A 27,887-nucleotide genomic window follows, 5' to 3' on the forward strand; every position below is an offset into this window, starting at 1 on the left:
ACACAATTTAGATATAAAGGCTGATACTATAAGCAAGCAGGGAGCACAAGGAATAGTTTGCCTGTCAGATCTATGGAGAATGGAGGAATTTATGACCAAGCAAGAGATAGAGAACATTATGACATCCAAAATGGATAACTTTGATTAAATTGCATTGAAAAGGTTTTGCACAAATAAAGTCAATGCAACCAAGATTTAGAGGGAAGCAGAAAACTGGGAAAGAATTTTTATAATTATTATCTCTGATAAAAGCCTCGTTTCTAAAATAGATAGAGAACTGAGTCAAATTTATGAGGATACAAGTAATTCCCCAATTGATAAATGGTCAAAGGATATGAACAGGTAGTTTTCTGATGAGGAAATTAAAGCTATCTATAGGAATAAGAAAAAATGCTCTAAATTGCTATTGATTAGAAAAGTATAAATTGAAATAACTCTGACATACCACACCAAAACTATCAGATTGTTTAACATTACAAAGTAGGAAAATAATAAATGCTGGAGATGGCGGAAAATTGGAACATTAATGCAGTGTTGGTGGAGTTGTGCAGAACCAGGAGAACATTGTACACAGTAACAGATACATTACATGATATCTAACTTGGATAGACTTATCCTTTCTTAGCAATGCAAGGATCTAAGAAAATTCTAAAATGCTCATGATGGAAAATGCTGTCCACATCCAGAAAAAGAACTATGGAATCTGAATGCAGATTGAATCATATTATTTGCACGCTCTCTCTCTCTCTTTCTCTCTCTCTGTCTCTCTCTGACTCTCTTTTTCTTCTTTCTCATGGTTTCTCCCATTAGTTTTATTTCTTCTTTACAACATGACTAACATGAAAATAGTTTTAATATGAATGTATATGTTGAACCTATATCAATTTACATGCTGTCTTGGGTGGAGGGAGGGGAGAGATGGGAAAAAAAATTAGGAACTCGAAATCTAATTGAAGTGAATGTTGAAAACTAAAAATAAGTAAATTAATTTCTAAAAAAATAGAAGTGCCTTCTCTCTCTTCAGGACTTTGTAGTGTATACCTCATTTTTTTTACATTTTCATATTTGATTCTGTTATCCTATAACTGTATATGTGCCTTACTTTTGTAGTAGTAAGCTCCTTGAGGCAAAAATTTTCTCTTTTCCTCTCTTCCTTAAAAGTTTAATTGATGGGATTTTTGTTTGTTTGTTTTTACTTTATATATATTTGCATGTAACCACAAAACCATGTGAGGACTCATAACAAAGTGTAGTGCTGAATGTCCTGGACCTCTACTGCTTGGTAGCCTACGTGTTACAGTTCATCACCCTCCCAGGGTTCCCTGATATACTTATGGAAGCATCTAGTCTTTGTTACTGGCTCAAGCCCCTACCAATTGTGTTCACAGGATTCTTGGAAAGCCCCATAGTGCTCTTCCATTTAAGCATTTAATAGATTAGCTTTTACAAAGAAATATTTATCTCAGTGAAGAGCAAGAACAAGAACACAAACTACCTCCTTATCCCCCACCCCCCACAACACCTGAAGGACATAATCTCTTCTTACACCATCTTAATCTCTGGACAGAGAAGGGAATTCCTTTAACAGTTTAGCTCAGTACCTGTACAACATAGTGCCATCAAGTTCCTTGTGTCCTGGCACCCCAATTTTCCAAAGTTCTCTTCTTGACTGGCAGTAATATCTGGCCTAGTTTTCAGCCTCCAAAGTCACTATGGCATTCATTCCCAGGACCAGGGATGCCACCATCTGCACCTAGAACTGAAAAGGCCAAACAGAACAGACAAACTCTAAACCCAATTTTGTGGGTACCTAAAAGGGAGATGGGGTGAAATTAACTCTTCTCCCACATCCAGCCCAATTCACAGCACCTGGGCTTCAGGAAAAATAAAATCTCTACCCTGGATCTTTTAGGAAAGAGACATCCCAGTCTGGTATTTTTAAAAATGAAAACTGTTCTAATAAAGTAGCTGATGGAGAGAGGCTGACCCTACTTGTAGGTACATAGGGAATACAGAATATCTTCTCCTAAAAGCAAGATCCTGTTCTGTCCTATGTAAGTACCTCCATGTGACTTGATTTCAGCATGCATCAGAGTCCTGTTAAAAATGTAAAATAATCAAGCAAAGCTAACAATACATCTGAAAATACATGAAACATCCCACAACTGTAGCACTTCACCAGTTTTTTATTAAAAGAAATCTGTTTTCTCTCCCTCCTCAAATAAAAAAAGATAGAAAAGGAAAACAAATATGAATAGTAAAGCAAAATAAATTTCCTATTTGGTGAATACATATGTAGAAATATATATATACATATATGTACATATATATGTACATATATATATGTGTGTATATATATATATATATATATATATTACAGATATATCTTATTCTGGACCTTAAATCTATCCCTTTGATTTCAGGAAGTAGATAGTATATTTCATCATCAGTCCTTTGGAATCATGGATGGTAGTTCTATTATTCAGAACACTTAGAACTGTTAAAGTTTTTTCTCCTTATGGTACTGTTGTTATTGTCTAAATTGTTCTAGTTTTGCCCATTTCATTCTTCATCAGTTTATAAAAGTCTTCAACATTGTTAATTGTTGTAACATGAAAGTTAAATTGTTCTTCTGATTCTACTCACTTCACTCCTGTATCAGTTCTTGAAATTCCTTCCATATCTTTGAAATCATCTATTTCCTCATCACTTTTTAAAAGACTTATTTATTTTCAATATTCTTTTCCTTTTAAATTTTGAGTTCCAAATTCTCACCCACCCTTTTACCTTTCCCCCACCTACTGTTAAGGCAAGCAAAATTATATTAATACAGCATGTTTCCAAATCAGCTCTATCATGAAAAAGAAATAAAAAAATAGAAAGTGAGAAAATTATACTTCACTTTTCACTCATATTTCATCAGATCTCTCTCTAGAGGTGGATAAGCATTTTTTTCATCATGGGTCCTTTGGATTTCACTTAGACCATTGTATTGATCAGAATAGCCAATTCCTTCATAGTTGATCATCATTAAAACATTTATGATACTGTGCACAGAAACTTCCTGATTCTTTTCACTTCACTTTGCATCAGTCAGTTCATATAGGTCTTGCAATGTTTTGTTTTGTTTTGTGAAATCACCCCTTCATAATTTCTCATATCACAATAATAGTCTATCACAACCACATGCCACAACTTGTTCAGCCACTCCCCAATTTATGAACATTCCCTCAATTTCCATTTCTTTGCCACCATAAAAAGGAGCTGTTATAAATATTTTTGACCATATAGATCCTTTTCCTCTTCCTTTTATCTCTTTGGGATACATATCTAGTGGTGGTATTGCTGGATCAAAAGATATACAAAATTTTATAGCCTTTTGGACATAGTTCCAGATTGTTCTCTAGAATGGTTAGACCAATTCACTGAGCCACTATTTTATTAGCGTATCTATTTTTCCTCATTCCCTCTAGCATTTGTCATGTCTGATAAGTGTGAAATGGAACTTCAGAGTTGTCTTAATTTGCCTTTCTCTAATCAATAGTGATTTAGAGCATTTTTTATATGACTATATATAGCTTTGATTTGTTCTTCTGAAAGCTACCTGTTCACATCCCTTAACCGCTTTCCAATTGGAGAATGCTCTTATTTTTATAAATTTGATGCATTTCTTTACATATTTGAGAAATGAGGCCTTTTGCAGAGAAACTTGTAAAAATCTCTGATATGACTTCATTAGTTTCCCCGATTATACCTTTTTACTTAGGTCTATTTTTGCTTTTTCTTTGTCTCAGATAATGATTGCTACCCCTGCCTATTTTACTTCAGATGATTCTGTTCTAGTCCTTTATTTTAACTCTATATATTTTAGCTTAACTTTCTGTTTCAAGTATGTCTCTTGTAAACAACATATTGTTGGATTCTGGTTTCCAATCCATTATATCTGCTTCTGTTTTATAGGTGAGTTCATCAATTCATATTCACAATTATGATTACTGTTTATTTCCCTCCATCCTATTTTGTTCTGTTTTATACTTCTCTCTTTTTATCCTATGATTCCTCAGAACTCTGTTTTGCTTCTGACCGTTGCCTCCTTTAATTCATTTTCCTTTTTATCATCCAACCTTCCATATCTCTTATCTACTTTCCCAACCATTTCTCTATTAGATAAAGTTATTTCCTCTTCCAGAATGGTAGAAGTCCAACAATAAATAAAGTCCATCAACAGTATATCGATATGCCAATTTTCTCAAAGCCACCCCAACACTTTAACTTAAATTTTTAAAATAATCTTTTTCAATCTGATGGACATTATGTAGAATTTTAGAAATGTTTTAATTTGCATTTTGCTAATTAGGAGTGATTTGGAGCATTTTTCAAAATATGGCTACAGGTAGCCTGGATTTCCTCCTTTGAAAACTACCTTTACATATCATTAGACCATTATTCAATTGGAGAATAGTTCTTATTCTTAAACATTTGAATTATTTCCTTATATATCTTGAAAATGAGACCTTCATCAGAGAAACTTACTCTAAAGATTTTTTTCTCCCAGTTAATGGTTTCCCTGTTAATCTTACCTTTACTGAACCTGTTTGTGTAAAAATTTTTTTAACTTCTTGCAATCAATATCATCAATTTTATCTTCTGTTATCTTCTCTATCATGAACTTTTCTCTCATCCATAAATCTGATAGATAATTTGTCCATTTTCCTCTAACTTGATTATAGGACCTTTTATATATAGGCCACATATCCATTTACAGCTTCGCTTGGTATGAGATATGAGGTGTTAGTCTAAATCTAATTTCTTCAGTACCACTGTTCAATTTTTCCAGTAGCTTTTGTCAAATAGCAATTACTTACCCAGTAGTAGGGTTCTTTATCTTTGTTGAGTTATTGAAGTATTGGTTATATTTGCTCTTATATGTAGTTTATCTAATCTGTTCCACTGATTAATCTTTTTTAGAATTGTTTCTTTGTATTAAATTTTAAGATCTGGAACTAGAGGCCCTTTTAGATTCCACTTCTTTTTTTCCCCTTGAAATTCTTGACCTTTGTTACCTCCAAATGAACTCTGTTATTATTTTGTCTAGTTTTAAAAAGTAATGCTTTGGTAGATTGATTGGCATAACTTTGAATAAGTATATTGACACAAACTTTATTGCCATTTTTATTATATTGACTTCTCTTGTGAATAAACAGTTAATATTTTTTCAGATTATGTAGGTCTCTATTTCTGTTAAGTTTGTCATTGTGGTTTTATAATATTTGTGTGTATCTTGGTATACTAAGTATTTCATACATTGTTTTCTTCAGTGGATTTTTTTTTCCAGTTGGTCAATTCTATTTTTTTATTTTTTATTTTTGTTTAATAATTAAGATTTTTTATTTTTAGTTTACAATTCTCAGTTCCACATAATTTTGAGTTCCAGATTTTCTTCCTCACCTCTCCCTCCCCAAGAAGGCATGGAGTCTGATATATCATCTACATATAACTTCACATTGAACTTACTTACACAATAGTCAAGTTGCAAAGAAGAATTGTGACCAATGGAATGAATCAAGAGAAAGAAGAATCAAAACCAAAAAAAGAATAAAAAAAACAAAAAGAAACAAAAGAGAAAAAAAAAACAAAGTGAAAAAAAGCAGAGCAAACAGTGTGCCTCAATCTGCATTCATACTTCATAGTTCTTTCTCTGGATGTAGATAACTCTCTCCATCATGAGTCCTTTGGAGTTGTCTTTGTATCTTGTATTGCTCAGAAGAGCAGAATCTATCAGTGTTAGTCCTCACAGAATCCATATATCTGTGGTTGTATATAATGTTCTCCTGGTTCTGGTCCACTCACTCAGCATTATATCGTGTAAGTTTTTCCATGTTATCATGAAGTCTGTATCATCCCCATTTCTTATCACACAATAGTATTCCATTACGTTACATACCTCAACTTGTTCAGCCATTCCCTAATAGATGGGCATCCCCTTGATTTCCAATTCTTTGCTACTACAAAAAGAGCTGCTATAAATATTTTTGTACATATGGGTCCTTTTCCCACTTGTGTGATCTCTTTGGCATACAGCCCTAGAAGTGGTATTGCTGGGTCAAAGGGTATGAACATTTTTATAGTCCTTAAGCCATAGGCCAAATTGCTCTCCAGAATGGCTGGATCTGTTCACAACTCCACCAGCAATGTAACGCTGTTCCAATTTTCTCACGTCCTCTCCAGCATTTATCATTTTCCTGTTTTGTCATTTTAGCCAATCTGACAGGAGAGATGTGGCACCTAAGAGTTGTTTTGATTTGCATTTCTCTTATCAGTAGTGATTTGGAGTATTTTTTTGTATGCCTATAGATATTTTTAATTTCTTCGCCTGAAAACCATCTGTTCATATCCTTTGACCATTTCTCAATTGGGGAAGGACTTGTATTCCTATAAATTTGACTCAGTTCCCTGTGTATTTTAGAGATGAGGTCTTTATCAGAGACACTGGTTGTAAAGATTTTCTTTTTTTTTTTCACTCAAAAAAATCTATTTTTATTTAATATATATAAATATATAAATGGTAGATAATATATAAAACACATATAAATAAATATATAATATATAAAATATATTTTTTAAAGGTGTTTTATTTATTTTTAGTTTACCACACACGGTTCTACATAGTTTTGAGTTCCAGTTTTTCTCCCCTCCCTCCCCCCTCCCTCCCCAAGACGGCATGAAGTCTCATATAACTGTCATGTATAACTTCGCATTGAATTAATTTATGCTCTAGTCAAGTCGTGGAGAAGAATTTTGACCAATGGAATGAATCACGAGAAAGAAGAAACAGAACAAAAAAAAAAAAAAAAAAACAAACAAAAAAAAAAAAACCCCAAAAACAAAAACAAAAGAGAAGCAGAAAAGGCGAGCATGTAGTGTGCCTCAGTCTGTATTCAAACTTCTCAGTTCTTTCTCTGAATGAAGATAGCATTCTCCATCGTGAGTCCCCTGGAATTGTCCTTGCCACTTTAGGTTGCTGAAAGAAGCGCAGTATGTCAGGGTTGGTCCTCACGGAATCCACATATCTGTGGCTGTGCACAACGTTCTCCTGGCTCTGCTCCGCTCACTCAGCATTATGTCGTGTAGGTTTTTCCAGGTTGTTATGAAGTCTGCATCATCCCCATTTCTTATGGCACAATAGTATTCCATCACCTTCATATACCACAGCTTGTTCAGCCATTCCCCAATTGATGGGCATCCCTTTGCTTTCCAATTCTTGGCTACCACAAAGAGAGCTGCTATAAATATTCTTGTACATATGGGTCCTTTTCCCGCTTGCATGATTTCTTTGGGATACAACCCTAGAAGTGGTATTACTGGGTCAAAGGGTATGAACATTTCTATAGCCCTTTGGGCATAGTTCCACACCGCCCTCCAAAATGGCTGGATCAGCTCACAACTCCACCAGCAATGCAACAATGTTCCAATTTCCCCACATCCTTTCCAGCATTTATCATTCTCCTGATTTGTTATTTTAGCCAATCTGACAGGAGAGATGTGGTATCTAAGAGTTGTTTTGATTTGCATTTCTCTAATCAGCAGCGATCCAGAGCATTTTTTCATATGCCTGTAGATAGCTTTAATTTCTCCCTCTGAAAACTGCCTGTTCATATCCTTTGACCATTTCTCAATTGGGGAATGGCTTGTATTCCTATATATTTGGCTTAGCTCCCTGTATATTTTAGAGATGAGGCCTTTATCAGAGATACTAGTTGCAAAGATTTTCTCCCAATTTTCTGCTTCCCTCCTAATTCTTGTTGCATTGGCTTTTTTTGTACAAAAACATTTCAATTTGACATAATCAAAATTATCCATTTTGCATTTTGTAATGCTCTCTATCTCTTGTTGGGTCATGAATTCTTTACTTTTCCACAAATCTGATAAGTAAACTATTCCTTGCTTTCCCAAATTATTTAGAGTATCAACTTTTACTCCTAAATCATGAACCCATTTTGACTTTATTTTGGTATATGGTGTAAGATATTGGTCTATGCCCAGTTTTTTCCCTACCATTTTCCAATTTTCCCAACAGTTTTTTGTGAAATAGTGAATTATTAGCCTGGTTGTAAAGATTTTCACCCAATTTTCTGCTTCCCTCCTAATCTTTGTTGCATTGGCTTTTTTTTGTACAAAAACATTTCAATTTAACATAATAAAAATTATCCATTTTGCATTTTGTAATGCTCTTTATCTGTTATTGTGTCATGAATTTTTGCGTTGCCATAAATCTGATAAGTAAACTATTCCTTGCTTTCCCAAATTATTTAGAGTATCAACTTTTACTCCTAAATCATGAACCCATTTTGATTTCATTTTGGTATATGGTATAAGATATTGGTCTATGCCCAGTTTCTGCCCTACCATTTTCCAATTTTCCCAGCAGTTTTTGTGACATAGTGAATTCTTAGCCCAGAAGCTGGATTCTTTGGGTTTATCAAAGAGTAGATTGCTATAGTTGTTGACTACTGTGTCTTGTGTACCTGTCCTATTCCACTGATCCATGGCTCTGTTTCTTAGCCAGTACCAGGTAGTTTTGATGACTCCTGCTTTATAGTACAGTTTATTATCTGGTATGGGTAGGCCACCTTCCCTAGCATTTCTTTTCATTAATACCCTAGATATTCTAGACCTCTTGTTCTTCCAGATGAATTTTATTATTATTTTATCCAGCTCTGTAAAATAATTTTTTGGTAGTTTGGTTGGTATGGCACTGAATAGATAAATTACTTTAGGTAAAATTGTCATTTTTATTATATTAGCTTGGCCTAACCATGAGCAACTGATATTTCTCCATTTACTTAGATCTTACTTTACTCACATGAAAAGTGTTTCATAATTATGTTCATATAAGCCCTCGGTTTGTCTTGGCAGATAGACTCCCAAATATTTTATAGTGTCTACAGGAACTTTGAATGGAATTTTTCTATCTCTTGCTTTGGGATTTGTTAGTAATGTACAGGAATGCTGAGGATTAATGTGGGTTTATTTTATATCCTGCAGCTTTGCTAAAGTTGTTTATTATTTCAAGTAGTTTTTTACTTGATTCTCTAGGATTCTCTAAGTAAATCATCATATCATCTGCAAAAAGTGATAATTTAGTTTCTTCTTTGACTATTCTAATTCCTTCAATTTCTTTTTCTTCTCTTATTGCTACAGCTAAAGTTTCTAGTACCAAATTGAATAGTAGGTGTGATAATGGACATCCTTGTTTCACCCCTGATCTTACTGGGAATGCATCTAGCTTATCTCTATTACAAATAATGCTTGTTAATGGTTTTAGGTAGATGCTATTTATAATTTTAAGGAAGGCTCCATTTATTCCTGTGCTTTCTAGTGTTTTTAATAGGAATTGGTGTTATATTTTGTAAAAGAATTTTTCTGCAGCTGTTGAGATGATCATGTGGTTTCTGCTAGTTTTGTTGTTGATATCATGAATTATGTTGATAGTTTTCCTAATATTGCACCAGCCTTGTGTTCCTGAAATAAATCCTACTGGTCATAGTGTATTATTCTCCCGATAAGTTGCTGCAATCTTTTTGCTAAAATTTTATTTAAAATTTTTGCATCAATATTCATTAGAGAAGTTGGTCTGTAATTTTCTTTCTGTGCTTCAACTCTTCCTTATTTGGATACTAGTACCATATTTATGTCATAAAATAATTTGGTAGGATTCCTTCTTCACCTACTTTCCCCAATAGTCCATAAAGTATAGGAATTAATTATTCTTTAGATGTTTGATAAAATTCACATGTAGAACCATCTGGCCCTGGAGATTTTTTCCTAGGGCGTTCATTGATGGCTTGCTCAATTTCTTTTTCTGAGATGGGATTGTTTAGGAATTTTACTTCCACTTCTGCTAACCTGGGCAATTTATATTTTTGTAGATATTCATACATATCCATAAGGTTGACAAATTTATGAGCATACAACTGGATAAAATTATTCCTAATTATTGTTTTTGTTTCCTCTTCATTGGAGGTGAATTCACCCTTTTCATTTTTGATACTGGTAATTTGATTTTCTTCTTTCTTTTTTTAATCAAATTGACCAAATTTTTATGAATTTTATTGTTTTTTTTTCATAAAACCAGTTCTTGGTTTTATTTATTAATTCAATAGATTTCTTGATTTCAATTTTATTAATCTCTGCTTTGATTTTCATTATTTCTAATTTGGTATTTAATTGGGGATTTTCAATTTGTTCTTTTTCTAGCTTTTTCAGTTGCATACCCAATTCATTGATCTCCTTTTTCTCTATTTTATTCATGTAAGCATTTAAAGATATAAAACTTCCCCTAAGAACTGCTTTTGCTGCATCCCATAAGTTTTGGTATGTTGTCTCATTATTGTCATTCTCTTGAATGAAGTTACTAATTGTTTCTCTGATTTGTTCTTTGGCCCACTCATTCTTTAGAATTAGATTATTTAGTTTCCAATTAATTTTTAGCTTATTTTTCCCTGGTTCTTTATTACAAATAATTTTTATTGCATCATGATCTGAAAAGGATGCTTTGATTACTTCTGCCTTTCTGCACTGGATTGTAAGGTTTTTGTGCCCTAGTACATGGTAAATTTTTGAGTATGTGCCATGTACCACTGAGAAAAAACTATATTCCTTTTCATCCCCATTCAGTTTTCTACAGAGGTCTACCATATCTACCTTTTCTAAAATTCTGTTCACCTCCTTAACTTCTTTCTTGTTTATTTTGAGGTTAGATTTATCAAGTTCCGAGAGGGGGAGGTTGAAGTCCCCCACTAGCATGGTTTTGCTGTCTATTTCTTCCTGTAACTCTCTTAACCTCTCCTCTAAGAATCTGCATGCAATACCACTTGGGGAATATATGCTAAACAATGACATTGCTTCATTGTTTATGGTGCCTTTTAGCAGGATGTAGTATCCTTCCTTATCTCTTTTAATTAGATCTGTCTGTGCTTTTGCTTTGTCAGAGATTAGGATTGCTACCCTGCTTTTTTTACTTTAGCTGAAACACAATATATTCTGCCCCAGCCTTTTACCTTTACCCTATGTGTATCCTCCTTTTTCAGATGTGTTTCTTGTAAACAGCATATCATAGGATTATGGTCTTTAACCCATTCTGCTATCCATTTATGTTTTATGGGAGAATTCATCCCATTCACATTCACAGGTATGATTACTACCTGTGTCTTTTTCTCCATCCTATTTCCCCCATTTATGCTTTTATTTTTCCCTTTCCCCTTCCACTCCTCAACAAAATTTTGCTTTTGACCTCCGCCTTCCTCAGTTTGCTCTCCTTCTTGATTCACCTCCCTTACCTTCCCATTTTCCACTTGCTATTTCTTCCCAACCTTTCCCCTCCTATTGTTTGTAGGACAAGTTAAATTTCTATACTTATCAGGGTATGTTATTCCCTTCTTGAGCCAAATGTGATGAGAGCAAAGCTCAGATACTGCTCTTTTCCCTCCCTTCTTTCCCTCTGCTACAATATGTTTTTGTGCCTCTTCATGTGATGTAATTTACCCTTTTCTACTACCTCCTTACCTCTTCTACCAGAACCATCCTTTTATATCATTATAATTATATTTTTATCAGTATATTGGTCATCTTATACTGACATCCAGAGTCTATGAATATCCCTTTCAATTGTCATAATAAGTATACTATTCTCAAGGTTGACATATATATATATATAGAAGTATGTATGTATACATATATACATGTATATCTCAAATATATATAAAACAAAATAATCCTATATAAGGATATAATTAATTAGCCTTATTGATTAACTAAGGTTTTTTTCCCCTTTTATCTTTTTATGTCTCCCTTGATTTTTGTATTTGGAGATCAAATTTTCCATTGAGCTCTGGCCTTTTCACATGGAAGGTCTGGAATTCCCTTATGTCATTGAATGTCCATCTTCTTGCCTGGAAAATTATGCTCAATTTTGCTGCGTAGTTGATCCTTGGTTGTAGGCCAAGCTCCTTTGCCTTTCAGGATATCGTATTCCAATTTCTCCTGCCATTCAATGTAGAAGCTGAAAGATCCTGCATGATCCTGACTGTATTTCTGTGATATTTGAATTGTTTCTTTCTAGCTGCTTGCAATATTTTCTCCTTGACCTGGTAGTTCTGGAATTTGGCTATAATATTTCTTAGAGTTTTCAATTTGGGGCCTTTTTCCAGGGGTGTTTGATGGATTCTTTCAATGACAATTTTACCCTCTGGTTCTAGAACCTTCAAGCAATTTTCTTTAAAGATTTCATGGAAGATATTGTCCAGGCTCTTTTTTTCATCATAGCTTTCAGGTATACCAATGATTTTTAGATTGTCTCTCCTGGATCTATTTTCCAGGTCGGTTGTTTTTCCAATCAGATATTTCATGTTTTCTTCTATTTTTTCATTTGTCAGATCTTGACTGATTCTTGGTATCTCATAGAATCGTTAGTTTCTACTTGCTCAATTCTAATTTTTAATGTTTGGTTTTCTTCCTTTGTCTTCTCTATCTCCTTTTCCATTTGGTTAATTTTACTTCTCAATGAGAGATTTTCTGATTTTCCTTAACTAGTTCCCTAATTTTACCTTTTAAAGATTTGTTTTCCTTGATGAATTTTTTTTTCTATTTTTTCCATTTTTTCTTTTACCTCCCTAATTTGGTTTTCAAAGTCCTCCTTGTGTTCTTCCAGGAATGCTTTTTGGTCTGGAGACCAGTTCACTTTCCCTTTTGAGGTTTCAGATGTGGATGTAGTGTCCATGCTGTCCTCTTCTGAATTGGTATTTTGGTCTTCTCTGTCTCCATAATATGAGTTAATCATCTTTGAAAGCCTCTTACAATTCTTTTTAATGGTCTTTTTCTTTTTACCCTCATGGTTTCTGAAGTGGATCTCTATTTCTGAGTCTCAGGGGGCTCTGCCCCAAGTTTCTTCTGTTGGGACCTAGTTTTATGTGCTATGGCCTCTGGTTTGGTGAGGTGTGAGGGAGGGGTGGTCTGCCTGCTGGGAGTCTCCTCTTCCCCAGGACTGCTCTACAGCAGAGGTAATCTCAACTTGTGTCTGTGTTGGCATCTGCCACTTCCCCTGGCTGTGCAAAGCTAAGTCTGGGGTCCTGGCGTTGATGTTAGCTCTATCCCCTGGGGCTCAGTTGCTCTAATTCTGCTAAGGTGAGGGCTACTGGGACACCTCTCTTTCTGCACTTGTCTCCTTCCACCACCACAAGAAGTGCCCTCTCCCCCACTTCTCTCACTACTGAAGCCCCCCTTCTGGGTCCTCTGTTTCTTCTGAGGTTTTATTCTCTGAGTTTATTCAAGCAAGGGATATGAGCTGTTTTACCTGCACATCCTGGCTACCAGGAGTCCAAGAAGGTGAGTTTCAAACCTTTAGACTGTGGGTTGGAGGCCTCTGAGCTAGCTGCTCCAGCGACTGGAGCCTCTGCGATCTGACAGACTCCTGTCCTGAGCTGAGAGGCCTGGGGCTAGATTGCGGCCCCAGCCTGTACTTCCGCCCTGGGCCTGTTCCTGATCAGGTGTTTTCCTCACCCAGTGCTCTCTCAGACTCACAGGCTGGCTGGATTCCTCTGCTGTTCCCAGTTTGTTTTGTCTGGTGCCTCTGCATTTGCCTGGGGTTGAAAGCCTCCAGGTTAGCTGCTCAGGCAGCCACAGGCTCTACATTCTGACAGACTCCCATCCTGGGCTGACAGGCCTGGGGCTCGATTGAGGCTATTGCCAGTATTTCTGCTCTGGGCTTGTTCCTGCTCTGGCCATAAATTCTATTTTTTAAGGAGTTGTTTTCTTCAGTCAATCTTTGTGCTTCCTTTTCCAAGCTGTTGACTTTTTTTTTCATCATTCTCCTTTATAACTCTCACTTCTTTTCCCAATTTTTCTTCTTCCTCTCTTACTTGATTTTTACAATCCTTTTTGACCTCTTCCAAGAGGACTTCTTGGACTTGAGATCAATTCACATTGCCCTTTGAGGTTTCACATATTTTTATCCTTTTCTGAGTTTATGTTTTGATCTTCTCTGTCACCATAGTAGCCTTCTATGGTCAGGGCTCCCTTCTCTTCTATCTCTTACTTATTTTCAGCCTATTTTGTGACTTTTAAAGTTGAGCTCTGCTCCTGAGGCACAGAGGGCACTGTCCCATGTTTCTTATGCAGGGAGCCAGGGGCCTGGTCACTGGCTTCCTGCTCTGGGCCTCAGGTGCTGTCAGCTTTCTGACTTCAGTGGGGTGGCCCTGCCTAGTCTCGCCTGTAGTGTCCTGGGTTCCAGGGCTGGCAGTTTGCTTTCTGCAGTGGGACTTGAGGCCTCACTGCTGGCCTGCTGAGCTAGGACTGCAGGCCTTGGTTACTGATCTGTGCTATGGCTAAGAGCCTCCCATTGGCTTGCCCTGTCACCATCTGTGCTAGGCTGTACTTTTCTTTTATCCAAGTGAGACACACTTTTCCTGAAGTCCTTCTAAGTTATATTAAGCTGAAAAATTGTTTTATTCCATGTATATGTTTGTTCTGTAGCTTCAGAATCCATTTAGTGGCTTAACATTGTGTCCCAGGGAACTGGGGAGAGCTCAGGCTTCTCTCTGTCATCTTGGCTCCACCCCCAAGAAATTTAATTTTGATTAGGTTGAGCTGAACCACACCCTAAGTCCTCCTACCTTGGGATTTTACCTTGTAAGGAACAAAACTGGCTTGAGCTAGATCTAGGTTCCTAATGTCCTTGACCCTTTCTGTTGGAATTAAAGGTATAAAGGAAAAAACAGCTACAATAAAGTGGTTTTCCTTGCTGGGATTATCAAAGGTAACTGGGGTCTCATAACCAGGCTTTGCTACCTCATACTCACTCATACCCCTCACCCTCACTTTTCTCCTAAAACTATAAGAACTTGTTCCTGCTGGTGGTACATCCCCCAGAAAAATGCTTTATTCTTGAACTGGCCAGTTGAGCAAAAAGGCTTTCTTCCTCTTTCTCTGTCTCTCTCTGTCTGTCTCTCTCTCTCTCTGTGTCTCTCTGTATCTCTGTCTCTGTCTCTCTCTCTGTCTCTCTCTCTCTCTCTTCCTCTCCTTTTTTTTCCTCTTCCCTCTGTCCACATAGGGTTCCACACCTTCACCTGTGGGTCCTCCCTCAAAAGAGAATGTAAATTTTAATCTCAGATTTTTCTTTCTCTCTCTTAAAGACAAGCCTTAACCCCAAATCACTCTGGCTCTCATTAATTGGTCAACAATAGGTCCCAAGATCAAGCAATGCTTCATCAGTTTTTGGGCCCAGAATGAATTAAATAGCAATTGTTTTGTTTTGGCCAGAAACCCTGGGGTCTTCCCTTGTAAGTATATATATATATATATATATATATATATATATATATTTAAAAGGCTATTCTCTGTCTCATTTCTTATTAAACCTTAATCACTGCCTGGGCATTGTCTCAGTCAAACTGAGATCTGTTAAAGACCTAAGCTTAAAAAGGCCAAAGTCTCGACTGCATCCTGGGCCATCTCCAGTTGTCCTGATCTATATCTGGCTACTGGACCCAGATTGGCTCCAGAGGAGAGAGTGAGGCTGATGACTTTGCACAGCCCTCCCTCACTTAAATCCAATTCACTTGCATAGGATGGCATCACCTCCCTAATTTCATAGTCTTTGAGAAGGAAGGACAACCATCAACAGCAATTTCACAACTTGACATAACTAATTATTTCCTGTTCTTGTGTTATTTTAGTGATTATATTGGTGTAGTAAAGGAAAATTTGTTTGTATGATTATAGCTACATCTTTTCATAAGTGTAGGGGGTTATCCAAATAAGAATTATCCAAAACTGAAGGTCTGCGGGTGCTAAAAGATAGAGATGTTGAAAGGTAAGGAGGAAAGCTTTCCATACCACAATTGGCATTTGCCACTCTAAAAAGAGTTGAAAGTTTGATTACCTTAATTGTAGATGAAAAGGCCAGACAGACAATAAAGCCTCCCTGGGGCAAAGGCCAGTGGTATCAGACTGAAATAGAAATGAGCCACTTAGTAGAAAATAATGATCTCTGAGGCATATATTGACTTAGAAAAAAACATATACTAACATTATACTTTATTTTATTTTGATTTATTATGTTGAATATTTCTCAATTACATTTTAATCTGGTTCAGACTATACTCCTGAGTGTTGTGGGACATGTGTCCAAGGGCCAAATGCTTGATACTTCTTGTCACAAACTATAGTCACACAAAAAAGGGCATGGCCCCTAGCCACTCATCTACATAGGAATAACACAAGAGTGTGAAGTAAGAAATATTGAACACTTCAGGGAGAAAAAGGAATTATTTACATAAAAGAAATGAGGCTTTTGAGCAAGAATAATGTGTCAGAAAGGAGAGGTAATGTCTTCTGCTTTCTTCTGCCTGGACCAAATTAAGAACCCCTGAGCTGAGGCTCAGAGAGATTAAAAGGCAAAGTGTTTCTGCTGATCCTCAAATAAGTCTTGAAATATCATTCCATCTGAAATGAGCAAGGTAACATTCAGGATCCTCCTTTTTCTTACCCTGGGATGGTAGGTGCCTTATCCACTCACTATTCAGTGCTGTCCACTAGTAGCTGTCCAGGAGGAGAAAGGTTCTGCCAGCCCAGACTAGAAGCCAGGGAGTCTGGTGAGGGACCACTACAGCTACTGTAAAACCTTCATAGAAGCACCTAGGTGACACAGTAGATAAAGCACCATGCCTGGAGTCAAGAAGACCCATCTGGTCTCAGACACTAGCTGTGTGACCCTGGGCAAGTCATTTAGTCCTCTTTGCTTCAGTTTGCTTCTTTTTGTTTCTCCAGCCCTTAACATAGAGCCTGGAATGTAGTAAGAGCTTAATAAATGTTTATTGATTGATTGGTATTTCAATGGTGTTTGAACAATCCAGCTAGCAGCTTCTGTGGGGGTGTAAGATCCACCCACAGCTGGCACCCAGAAAGCTGCCAACAGCACAGGTTCTTTTGATCTGCTTAACTAAGGAAAGCAAGGTGAAGGGGTTAACAAGCTTACTTTAATTCAGCACACAAGTATCATTCACTTAGTTCAGGGGTAAAAGCAAATTACAAACAAATTACACACATCAACAGACAGACCAAATACAGATTCATAATTACCAATATCTAGGTTCAGCCCAGGAGCTCAGAACAAGGGCTGGCCCAGAGTCACACGCGCCACCACCGCTGCAGGAATTAGCTCCAAGGAAGAGGAGGCCAACCCCTGGTTTTATATCTTTTAAAGTGTCAGGGGTGAGTCACACGACTCACCCATGTGACCTAAAATCGTCACAAAGAGGCAACTTAAACCCACGTGGTTTAAGAGCCTCTGCTGTCCCAGACATGTAAACTAGGCCCTCCCTGGAGTTAGCCCCACCTTGGGCCCCACCTTAGTTGCCAATCCACACCCACGTAGGTTTTACAACTAATAGGGGTTTGGGCCTGGGGCTTAGCACTTAGTAAGACTCAATGAAATACACTGAATTACTCAAAGCAAACAGAAGCCAAACTTTTCAAGGGCACTTGTTGAACTAAGTGCTAAGGAGCCCATTTTTCTTACCAACACAAATGAGTATTGCATTACATGTATAAATTAATCAGAGGAATATTATCATGTTTACTATACGTATCAGATCCGTCTGATGGGGTGATGGGACCTGGACCCCTAAAAGGAAAAGCAATCTAGTCCCTGAATTTTCCCATACATTTCAGCAGCCTAGATCATTGTCATCTCTGCCCAAGGCACTGGGCCCACCCCAGCCCACCTAGATCACTTAATTATCTTACTTGACAATCCTTTCACTGTCACATTTGTCCCACTCCAGAATACTTGCACTTAATGACCAATCCTTAATCCCATCCAGATTCTTTCACTATCCTTTTTGTATATAAAAATCACCCTCACCCCCATTAAGTTGCAGGTTAACTAGGAACCCTGCCTGCTTCTATTGGCCTTACAATAAACCCTGTCATTTGACTGGAAGAACTTTTGAGTGTGTGAATTCATTCCAATGACCCTGACATTTTGAGATTCCCAGAAACCCTAAACCACATCACATCTGTGAACAAAAGATTCTATGTAGCTGTCCAACAGGGAAATAAGGGCCCCCACAGAGTTACTTGCACACGAAGGCTGAAATCTGACTTTCTGAGTGATATTCAGTTATTGTCATGATATGCCTACAACCATGATCTCTTACCCCATTGATAAACACTTATATATGACTGTGCAAATACATTCCAGCTTTTCTGGACAACTGCTAGGTTTTGTACTCTTTTAAAACAAGCCTTCTTTCTTCCTTTCCCAGTTTTGGAGGCTTACTTAGGTTTGAAATCAAACTCTGTGACTATGGAAGTGTTTGGGAAGCTTTGCAGGTAGAGATGCCCTTTGCAAATCCAGGTGAAGCTGACCAGATGTGCACAAGGTACACAAGTTGAGATTTTTTATGTCCTCATTGTAGTCTGCAACAATGGCAAATCTCATTATGTGTGAAACATTTCATTCAGCTAATCCCTGCATCAGGGTCAGTATGAAAGACTGTTCCTTTCTGGTATCATTTGAAAGTCCATTAGGTATAATGGATTTCTTCAAAATTGTTTAGATTTCTACTGATGGTAATAGTGGTGAGAGGGAAAGGTACCACTTGACCAACAGATTAAAATCTCTTGTATTCTGCATTGGTATTTAGTAAAACTAAGAGGAGGATTAGCTCACAAAACGCATTGCAGCTTATTTAATAATGGTTGTAAGTACATTGCAAATATGAAAGTCGAGGTTAACAAAGAAGATGAATTAGAGGGTTTATTTTCTTTATTATATATTTGTCACACTAACCTTGCCAGGATAAGAGACCTTTCAGCTCTGTAAGGCCTTGATTTTCATGGTCCAGATGCTCTAAATAGAATTATGTCATTAGAGCTAGGTACATTTCTTATCCTCTTTCCTCAAACATCCTCCTCAGTGCCACTGAGATGAACTTTTTCCTTCCTGCCTTCCTGCCTTCTTTCCTTCCTTCCTTCCTTCATTTCTTCCTTCCTTCCTTTCTTCCTTCCTTCCTTTCTTCCTTCCTTCCTGCCTGCCTGCCTTGCTGCTTTCCTGCCTTCCTAACTTCCTTCTTAACATCCTTCTTTCCTTTTTTCTCTTTTTTCTTAAGGCATTAGAGTTTCTTCTTAGTACTTTCCCACCTTCCCTGGCTGTGCCCCACCCCCACCCCCCACTTTGTGACTCTTTCTTTCTTCCCGTGAGCCCCTCTGAGTGGCTACTTATTGTCCCATATTTGGGTGCCAAACAACCTCTGTTAAGATATTAGCTAATATTTAAATTGTCAATCACTTTCCCAGAGAGATTTGAATTTTGATAGAATAATTTCGAACAAGCAATACCATGATCCAAGATAGTTCCGAGAGACTTATGATAAAAATTGCTGTTCATCAGCAGAGAAAGAACTGATATAGTCTAAATGTAGATGGAAACATACTTTTTCTTTATTTTTCTTGTGTTTTGTGTTGGTTTCTTTTGAATCAGTGTTTTCTTTCAGAACACGACTGACAGAAATATATTTTGCATAATGGTACATGTATAACCTTTGTTAAATTGCTTGCCTTCTCAATGAGGGAAGTGGGGAGAGGGATAGAGGGAGAGAACTTGGAACTCAAAATTTAAAAAAAAATGTGAAAAATTGTTTTATATGTAATTGGGTGTAGAATAAAATACTATAAGTATTTTAAAAAATCTTGAACAAGAAGGCCAGTGGCACTGGACCAAAGACACAACAAAGCCTTCAAGACTTAAAATCATGGAGATCTAATGGCAGAAAGGTGGGTGTTGAATTTGATTAAGGGGAATAGGCAAAGCATGCAAATAGAATGTATTGGAACTTAGGAAGTAAGCACTATCCAAAGTCTAGAGTTAGCAATTGTGAAGTGCTTGGGAGAGTGAACAGTATAGCAATGGGCTTATCCCAAGACTGTGCAGAGAGAAAACTTGCCATATTTTGCAGGTGGCAATCTTATTGAAGAATCTGAAGGGTTATCTCACTGTCATTCCCCAGAGGCCTTGTTTATCAGAAGATTCTGGAAGGGCAGGAGAAAAGGAGGAGCTCTCCCTGTGTGTTTATGGAAGATCCAAATGCCATCTGTTTCTGGAAGGGCTTTCTGAAATGTTTTCCTAAAAGCACATCAATATGTTTGCTTTCTCTTATTTTCATTTTCAAATAGCTTTGAGTGACTGTGAGAGGGAGTGCTTACTGGGTAAGCTGTTCAGTAGACATGCACCCAGGTAGTAAGCACCATGACTGCAATTTTGCCCCTTTCTTGGGGCAACTTATTTGAGCAGAGGTGGTGGAGCAGCTGGAGGTCAGAGTACCAGGCTACTGTTGGGTGTGTGCCTGGGCTGTAGCAGGCAGATGGAGGGAATAGGAATTTCCTATTTTAATTAATAGAGGACAGATAGATGTTCTTTCAATACAGTGCTGGGCCTGGAGTCAGGAAGATCTGAGTTCAATTCCTGCCTCAGAGGCATACTAGCTGCGTGACCCTGGCCAAGTCACTTAACCTCTGTTTGCCTTAATCCACTAGAGAAAGAAATGGCAAATCACTCTAGAATCTTTGCCAAGAAAACTCCATGTGGAGTCACAAAGAGTCAGAAACGAATGAATGACATTTTAATTAGTCCTTGGGACATGGTAGAGGGCTTAGGGGATGGGGACAGGGAAAGATCAGTTTCTTCTATGTTGCCAAAGAATTACAAGTGCTGGCAGCATCCTTTAAATTTCAGCATCCTCCCTGAGTCAAAGACCCCATCATTATGCCCTAGTTATGGTTCTCCAAATATACGTGCAAAAACAAATACACACTTTATACATATCTAGGCTAAACCAACGAGTACTGATTTGAAATTGTTGTCCAAACAGCCTGGCATGAGTTATGAGCACTGATGCTGACTTGTTGCTTGTGATGAGAAACCCTAGGCTATTTATGTAACTGTAGCCTGGCTAGATCCTGTGGCCAACCACAGAAGGTTATTTGATTTAAAGAGTGCTTTAAAGAATAAGATTCTTTGCTTGCCTCCCCATCCTTCCTTGGACACCCTGTTGGCTGATGACTGAAATCCTTTTGCCAAAGGTCAGAGCCTTTAATTCCTCAAGGAGAAGTCCAGATTAAAATGCAGGCCCTACATACAAAAGGGGCATGGCTCAAAGGATCATAGTATGGAGAGCTATAAGGGAACAATCACGGAGTTCTAGAATTGGAGGAGAACGCAGTAGTCATTAAGTCTAACTTTTTAATCCTCTCACCAAGGAATCATATCCAGTCAGCAAGTATCATCCAGCCTTTGATTTAATACCTCTAGCAAAAGGAAATTCTCTAATTCCCAAGGAAATCCATTCTACTTTTGGAGAGTCGCAATATTTAGGAAGTTTTCTCTTAGTTCAACTTTACTTTTTTCTCATTTCTACCCATTGTTTCTATTTCTTCCCTCATGGATCCAAAGAAACCCAGGCTAGTCTTTTTTTTTTTAAGAAATCTGCCTTTCAAGTTCTTTAAGAAAGCTGTCATGTGTATCCTAAGAGTTTTCTCTTCCCTAGATTGCCAAATATCCCTAGTTCCTTCAACTAAGCTCCAAATGATATGATTCCTTCATCATTCTGAATTAGGTTGCCTGGATGCCCTCCAGATTATTGATGTCCTTCCTAAAATATGATGCCCAGAACTAAATACCCATAGTCACAATGTGGTCTAACCAAGATATGATACAACAGGACTAATACCTCTACAATCTTGGATTTCCCATAACATAGCCTAAGATTGCATTTATTTTCTTGACTGTTTCATAAGGTACTGATTTGTATTTTAAAATTGTTTTATTATATTATTATAATGTGATGTGTATTTTATTATAAACTTAATCATCAATATACTTGAATATCTCAGCATTGAAAGAAAAACAAAAAATAGAATTGTACATGAAAATGTAAACTTCTCTTACACTTTATCTTCAATATACTTTAATATACTACTTTCTAAAAATATTGCCTTGAGTCTGATTCTGAAGTTTTTTGCTTCCTTATTATCTTTGTAATGTCCTATTGGCTTTGTTTGTTTTGTTTCATTTTTTGCAACTCTATCATTGCTTACTCCTTGCCTATCTCCCATAGAAATTCTCCCTTGGAAAAATAGGCATAGTCAAACAAACAAGTTAACCATTTGGACATGTCTGAACATGTAAGTCTCATTCTACTCTTGAATTTGTCTTTTTGAGTTGCCATATTTTCCATAAACACTGGACCAAGAGTATGCAGAAGGCCCTGAATGTGTCAAAGACAACCCCACCCCACCCCCAACCCTACAGAGCTGGCATAATGTGTTTGCATCCCAAGCTAGACTCCCTGTGTGTCCTTGGGAGTGAAGACAGGTACCAGACAGACAGTACAATGCTTATGCCACTGGGACCTATGCAGATAAACAGACCATCCTATCTCCATAATCTAGCAGTTCCCAAGGGTAAAGAATGTAGCTTTTGCCATCACCCTGCTACTCCCCTTTGGAAGAGGATTTGTCCTTTTCACCACCTTTACTGTACCTTTAGATTCCTTTGTCCTGCTATTATAAAAATGCAGTCTTCTGTATGGATTGTGAACTTTTTGGGTTCCACATACATGTTCATTCTTCTTATAATAAACCTAGTTTTCATGTAAGTTTTGTGAATTTGTGATTGCCCATGGACAGTATGTCCCTACTTTGCCAAAAGTTAGGTGGCACACTTCATTGTATCATTATCAGTTATCTCTCATGTGTATAGGGTGTTCAGGGAAGGCCAATTTATACCTCTGGTGTGAGGCCTGCTGAGACATTTTTAGGGCTTCTTTCCACCTTTGGTGTCCACCTAATTGATCCAACTCTCATATATGCCTCAAAAAAGCTGTAGCATGCACAGTGGCCACACCCCCCACAAACCATTTTGGCAGACAGGCTAAATCAGATTTAGGGTACCAGCTGGGCCTCAAAACCATTGGTGAGTTAGGGGCATACCTACCCCAAGCATGTGAAGTGTTCCTCTGGTGGAATGGGCAGATGGGAACAATTTCCTCCAACAGTCATGAAGGCTGTGGCAGCAAGTGTTGTAGAGCACTTAAGACATCAAAGATGCCAAGGCCAGCTCTTTCATTCTGAGGCTTCATCAATAGTCTCAACTTCTGTTTTGTTACTGGACTTCAATGATTCTGGAAGACATAGTGAAGACAATTACTTCATACAACTCTGTCTCACTTAAATCCAATTTATACATGAGTCAAAAGACATCACCCTTACCATTTTACCTTTTGTATCTACCTCATAATACTGAGTAAATCAGCAAGAGATGAAGCAACTGGTACAGATAGACTGGGAATTGTATTCACAACCCTGACACAGATAGTCTAGGCCATAGGGTCATCTTCTCATTGTACTAAAGCAATAGTGGGATTCAGCAGCTGCCTGGGTATCTGAACAGCCTTTTATAAGGACCATATTGCTCACCTCCTGGCATAAGGAAGGGGCTAGAAAAGGTGACCTAAAGCTTGCTTGTTTCACCTAACCTAACCCTGGCCTGATTATTTTGGTAGGTGGGGATCCTACTTGAGGTTAACACACACACACACACACACACACACACACACACAACATACAAAAACTTTTGTGAAGATGCTTCTGCTCACCATTGGTACATGGAATGTGTGTTTGCTTATGGACAACATGAAGTCCAGTACACCTGAAATACAAACAGCTCTTATAAGAGAAATCAGCAGGCATGACATCCAAATAGTAGCTCTGAATGAAACAGGCTGGCAAATGAAGGCCAGCTTATGGAAACTGAAGGTGGTTACATGTTTTCTTGAGTGGCCACAGTGAGGGGGAGTACCATGAAGCTGGCATAGGTTAACAATCAAAACTAATCTGGTCAAGAGGCTTGTATGCCTCCCAAAAGAAGTGAACAACAGGCTTATGATAATGCCATTCTCACTTGCCACCATCATCAGTGTGTATGCTCCTGTATTGGTAATTAAGGTGTGACTTTTTTTTTACTGTTTTCTCTTTCAGAATGCTAAAGTAATCAAGCGCCTTTGATTAAGTTTTACTAGGTGCTAAGTGTCAGACCCAAACCCTTTTGTTGATTAGATGTGAAGCCTTCGGGCCCTGAACATGGTATATAAACTCGGAGGTTAGCATTTTGTTGGAGGCTCTCACTCACTGGAAGAGAGTTGATGTGGAGATTCTGGACATCCATGTTAAGAGCTCCTAAATGCCCCCCACCCACCCCCACAGCTTTGGAAAAACCCAGATATTGATGTTTCTCTGCTGGTAACTATGCGTTGCTATAGATAGATTGAATTGTGTTATTTGCTTTGTTTACATAATGTATGTTTTTATGTCTGATTAAAGTGAGATTGCTAACCCCTTAAAGTTGTTTTCCTTAGAAAAGCGTATCAAAGAAACTGTGCTGGAAGGTCTTGTTGTTGGTCTTGTTGGGTCTTACACCCCTACAGCAGCTGCTAGCCACATTATTGTTACAGCTCCTACCATGACTAACCCTGATGAGGTCAAAGAAAAATTTTATGAAGACCCTCATCATTAATGTGCTGAAGGAGGACAAACTTGTAATTCTGGGTGACTTTAATACAAGAGAAGGCACAGACTATCAGAAATGGCAGGAAGGCCTTAGGAGGAATGGAATTGGAAATAGCAGCAGATACTTACTTCTGAAGAGTTGCGCAACTGATGACCTTCTTCTTATCTCCAACATTGTTTTCTAATTACCTAAACACAATAATACTTTGTGGATGAAACCTTGTAGCAAAAATTGGCATTTTACTGTGTCATTGCAAGGAGAAAAGACAGACAGGATGTGCGAGTAAAGAAGGCATTTGTGGTTCAGAGTGCTGGACTGATCATTGACTTACCCTCTCCAAGCTAAACATTCGTATTCCGCAAAAGCAGGGACCCCAAGGCAAGACAACTACCAGAAGACTTAATGTCAACTGATCAGGATGCTTCTCCTTAGGTGAACAGTTTGTTACTGACTTGAAGGGAAAGCTAAGTCAACACAGACACTTGGCGACAGTGGAGCAAAAAAGGAATGAGCAGCTTTCAGAGATTTGGTTTAAAGCACTACATTTAGTGATCTGAGCCAAAACACTCACTTTCAATCATCAGGACTAATTTGGTGAAAATGATGGGGAAATTCAGAAGTTACTAAACAGAAAACAAGAACTTCACAGTGTTTACCAGCAAGATAGTTTGTCTCTAAGAAGGCAATATTTACCTTCATAAAAAGTAAAGTGCAAGCAAAATTTAGAGAGATGCAGGATTCTTGGCTCAGTAATAAGGCAGATGAAATTCTATTTATGCTGAGAGTAATAATCCAAAAAACTTTTATGATGCCCTGAAGGCTAGTTTTTGGGCCAAAGACCTATGATGCATCTCAACTACACAACAATGAGGGAGCCACATTAATTAGTGATAAGGACATGATCCTGGAGATGAACTGAACTCTTTCAGAACATTCTCAACAGACCAGCATCAATGGTTGAAGCCATTGACCATATGCTTTAGATTTATTTCCAATCCTTTTCTAGCTAAATTTTGAAATGAAGAAGTTTTTAAGTGCCATTATATTCCTTTTGTCTGGGGAATCACCTGATGCTGATTCTATTCCAGCTGAGATTTATGAGGTAGGTGATCTACTGCTCATACAAAAGCTGAAATCTTCTGGGTTATATGGCAATAGGAGATTATCTTCTTAAGTTCAAGTGCTGTAGATCCTTTTAATACCATGAAGAATAAAAAGAGATTAAAGAAGGAATGCATAAATAGACAGACCATGAACCAAAGAACAAATATTCAGAATCAACAAAAAGGGAAGTGAATTAATGAAGAGGAAAAAGGGAAATAAATCCTTCTTTGAAAAAATTACAGAAAAAATAAGTAAAACTAGGCAAAAGTGGTTGGAGCAGGGGTGGGGAACCTGCGACCTCAAGGCCATATGTGACCTTCTACATCCTTGGGTGTAGCCTTTTGACTGAGTCCAAGTTTTAAAGAACAAATCTTTTTTATTAAAAAGATTTATTCTGTGAAGTTTGGATTCAGTAAAAAGCATACACTTGAGGATTTAGAGGCCCACATGTGGCCTTGAGGCCACAGGTTCCTCACCCATGGGTTGGAGAATAGAAAGGAGGGAGATTTTGAAGAAACTACTTAAATAAGAATAGAAAATGAAATGAAAAAAAATAGGAGAATAATTATATAACTAAATAAAAGAAAGAAAAAGAAATTAATAAATGAAGTAATGGCTCCAAAACTAGGGAGCTTACCTAGAAGTTGTAGTCACTAAAAAAAAATCTTGTATCGTCTCAGTGTTGTATGTATTTTTGATTTGCTTTGGTTTTGAGGTGTATGTGTGTATATCTGCGTGTGCATGTCTGCGTGTCCGTGTGTGTGTCTATATGTGTGCCTAAAAATATCTTGTATCATCTAAATGTTGTACATATTTTTGATTTGTTTTGGTTTTGAGGTGTGTGTGTGTGTGTGTGTGTGTGTCTGTGTCTGTGTGTCTATGTGTATCCGAGAGTGTCTGTGTTTCTGTGTGTATGTGTATTAGAAATTTTGATTTAAAGACCTTTCCCAAAGATTAATAGACCATGTGACCTGCTTACATCACAGGAAGGCTAAATTACATCATGCAAGGAGCTTCTTGACAGGAAAAGGAAGTTATGTCACAGAAAATGCTGAGAAAGAGAGAGAGAAAGACAATATGGTTTCTGGTGCCTGCTAGTGGCTGCCCTCATGATTGTTAGAACTGAACAGGCTGACTTAGCTGTACTGTGAGTTCATTTTGGGAAGACCCTCGCAGGGGGTTGGAGAGGTTTTGGGATGTTGAAGCTCCATGTTGTGATTTTCTGTATTGAATGTTTTGGGTTCCTTGCTTTTATGATAAAATGGACAGACTGGCTGTAGGAGCTGAGCATTTGGTTATGGGATATGGTTCTCTGGTGTTTGAATAAATGTTATACCTCTACTTTCTTTGTGGAGAGTCTCATATACTTTGTGAGACAAAACTACATTGACATTTTGACAATTATCATCTACGTTATTATTATTGCCTTACTGTTTCAGTATGTATGCATAAAACATTTTTGTGAAGTAGACAAAAGTGAAATTATTTACTAAGTTGAGCAAGTAAGGAAACCAGGACTCATGGAGGTCAAATGATTTATCCAATGTCGTATATTGTGTTCCACAGGTAGAGCTGGAACTATAATTGAGTGTCCTTAACCCTGAGTTGAGGAAATCACCTGGGGTTTCACTCACCATATGAGATGGTGGAAGTAGTGAAGAATGCATGTTATCATACACAGCTTATAACTCTCCCAGTGTAAGGTTTATTTCTCTAATCTATTATCCATAGCAACAAAAGTGCCATTCTCACAGGTGTAGAACCATAGGCTACCTTGTGTTTGCTGAGTCAACAAAATGATCATTAGGGAAAGCCTCTTTGACGTTTGACATTTGTCTTGCATTTTATACATTCATACTTTCAATCTTCCACTCCCCCACTCCCCTTTTCCTCCAAAAGAGCTTTTAGCAGATTCCTGGCCTGCTGTTCAAAAAGAAGACATTTGAACAGTTCCTTTAATGTTTTCCATGTTCTTCTCCTGTCTATTAGAAAGCTGCTTCTGCCAGGAACTCTTTCTATCATCTTTGAAGACCATAGATTTTTTTCCTATTCAGACAGACTTGGGATAGTCTTGTCTTCTCAACTCTGACGAGGAAAAGTCATTTCTCTTCCTGACTACTGTATGTCAACCACTGGCTCCTTCCTGTCTCCTTCAAGAATG

Source organism: Trichosurus vulpecula, chromosome 8 (genome assembly GCF_011100635.1).
Source record: "Trichosurus vulpecula isolate mTriVul1 chromosome 8, mTriVul1.pri, whole genome shotgun sequence".
NCBI classification, from domain to species: Eukaryota; Metazoa; Chordata; class Mammalia; order Diprotodontia; family Phalangeridae; genus Trichosurus; species Trichosurus vulpecula.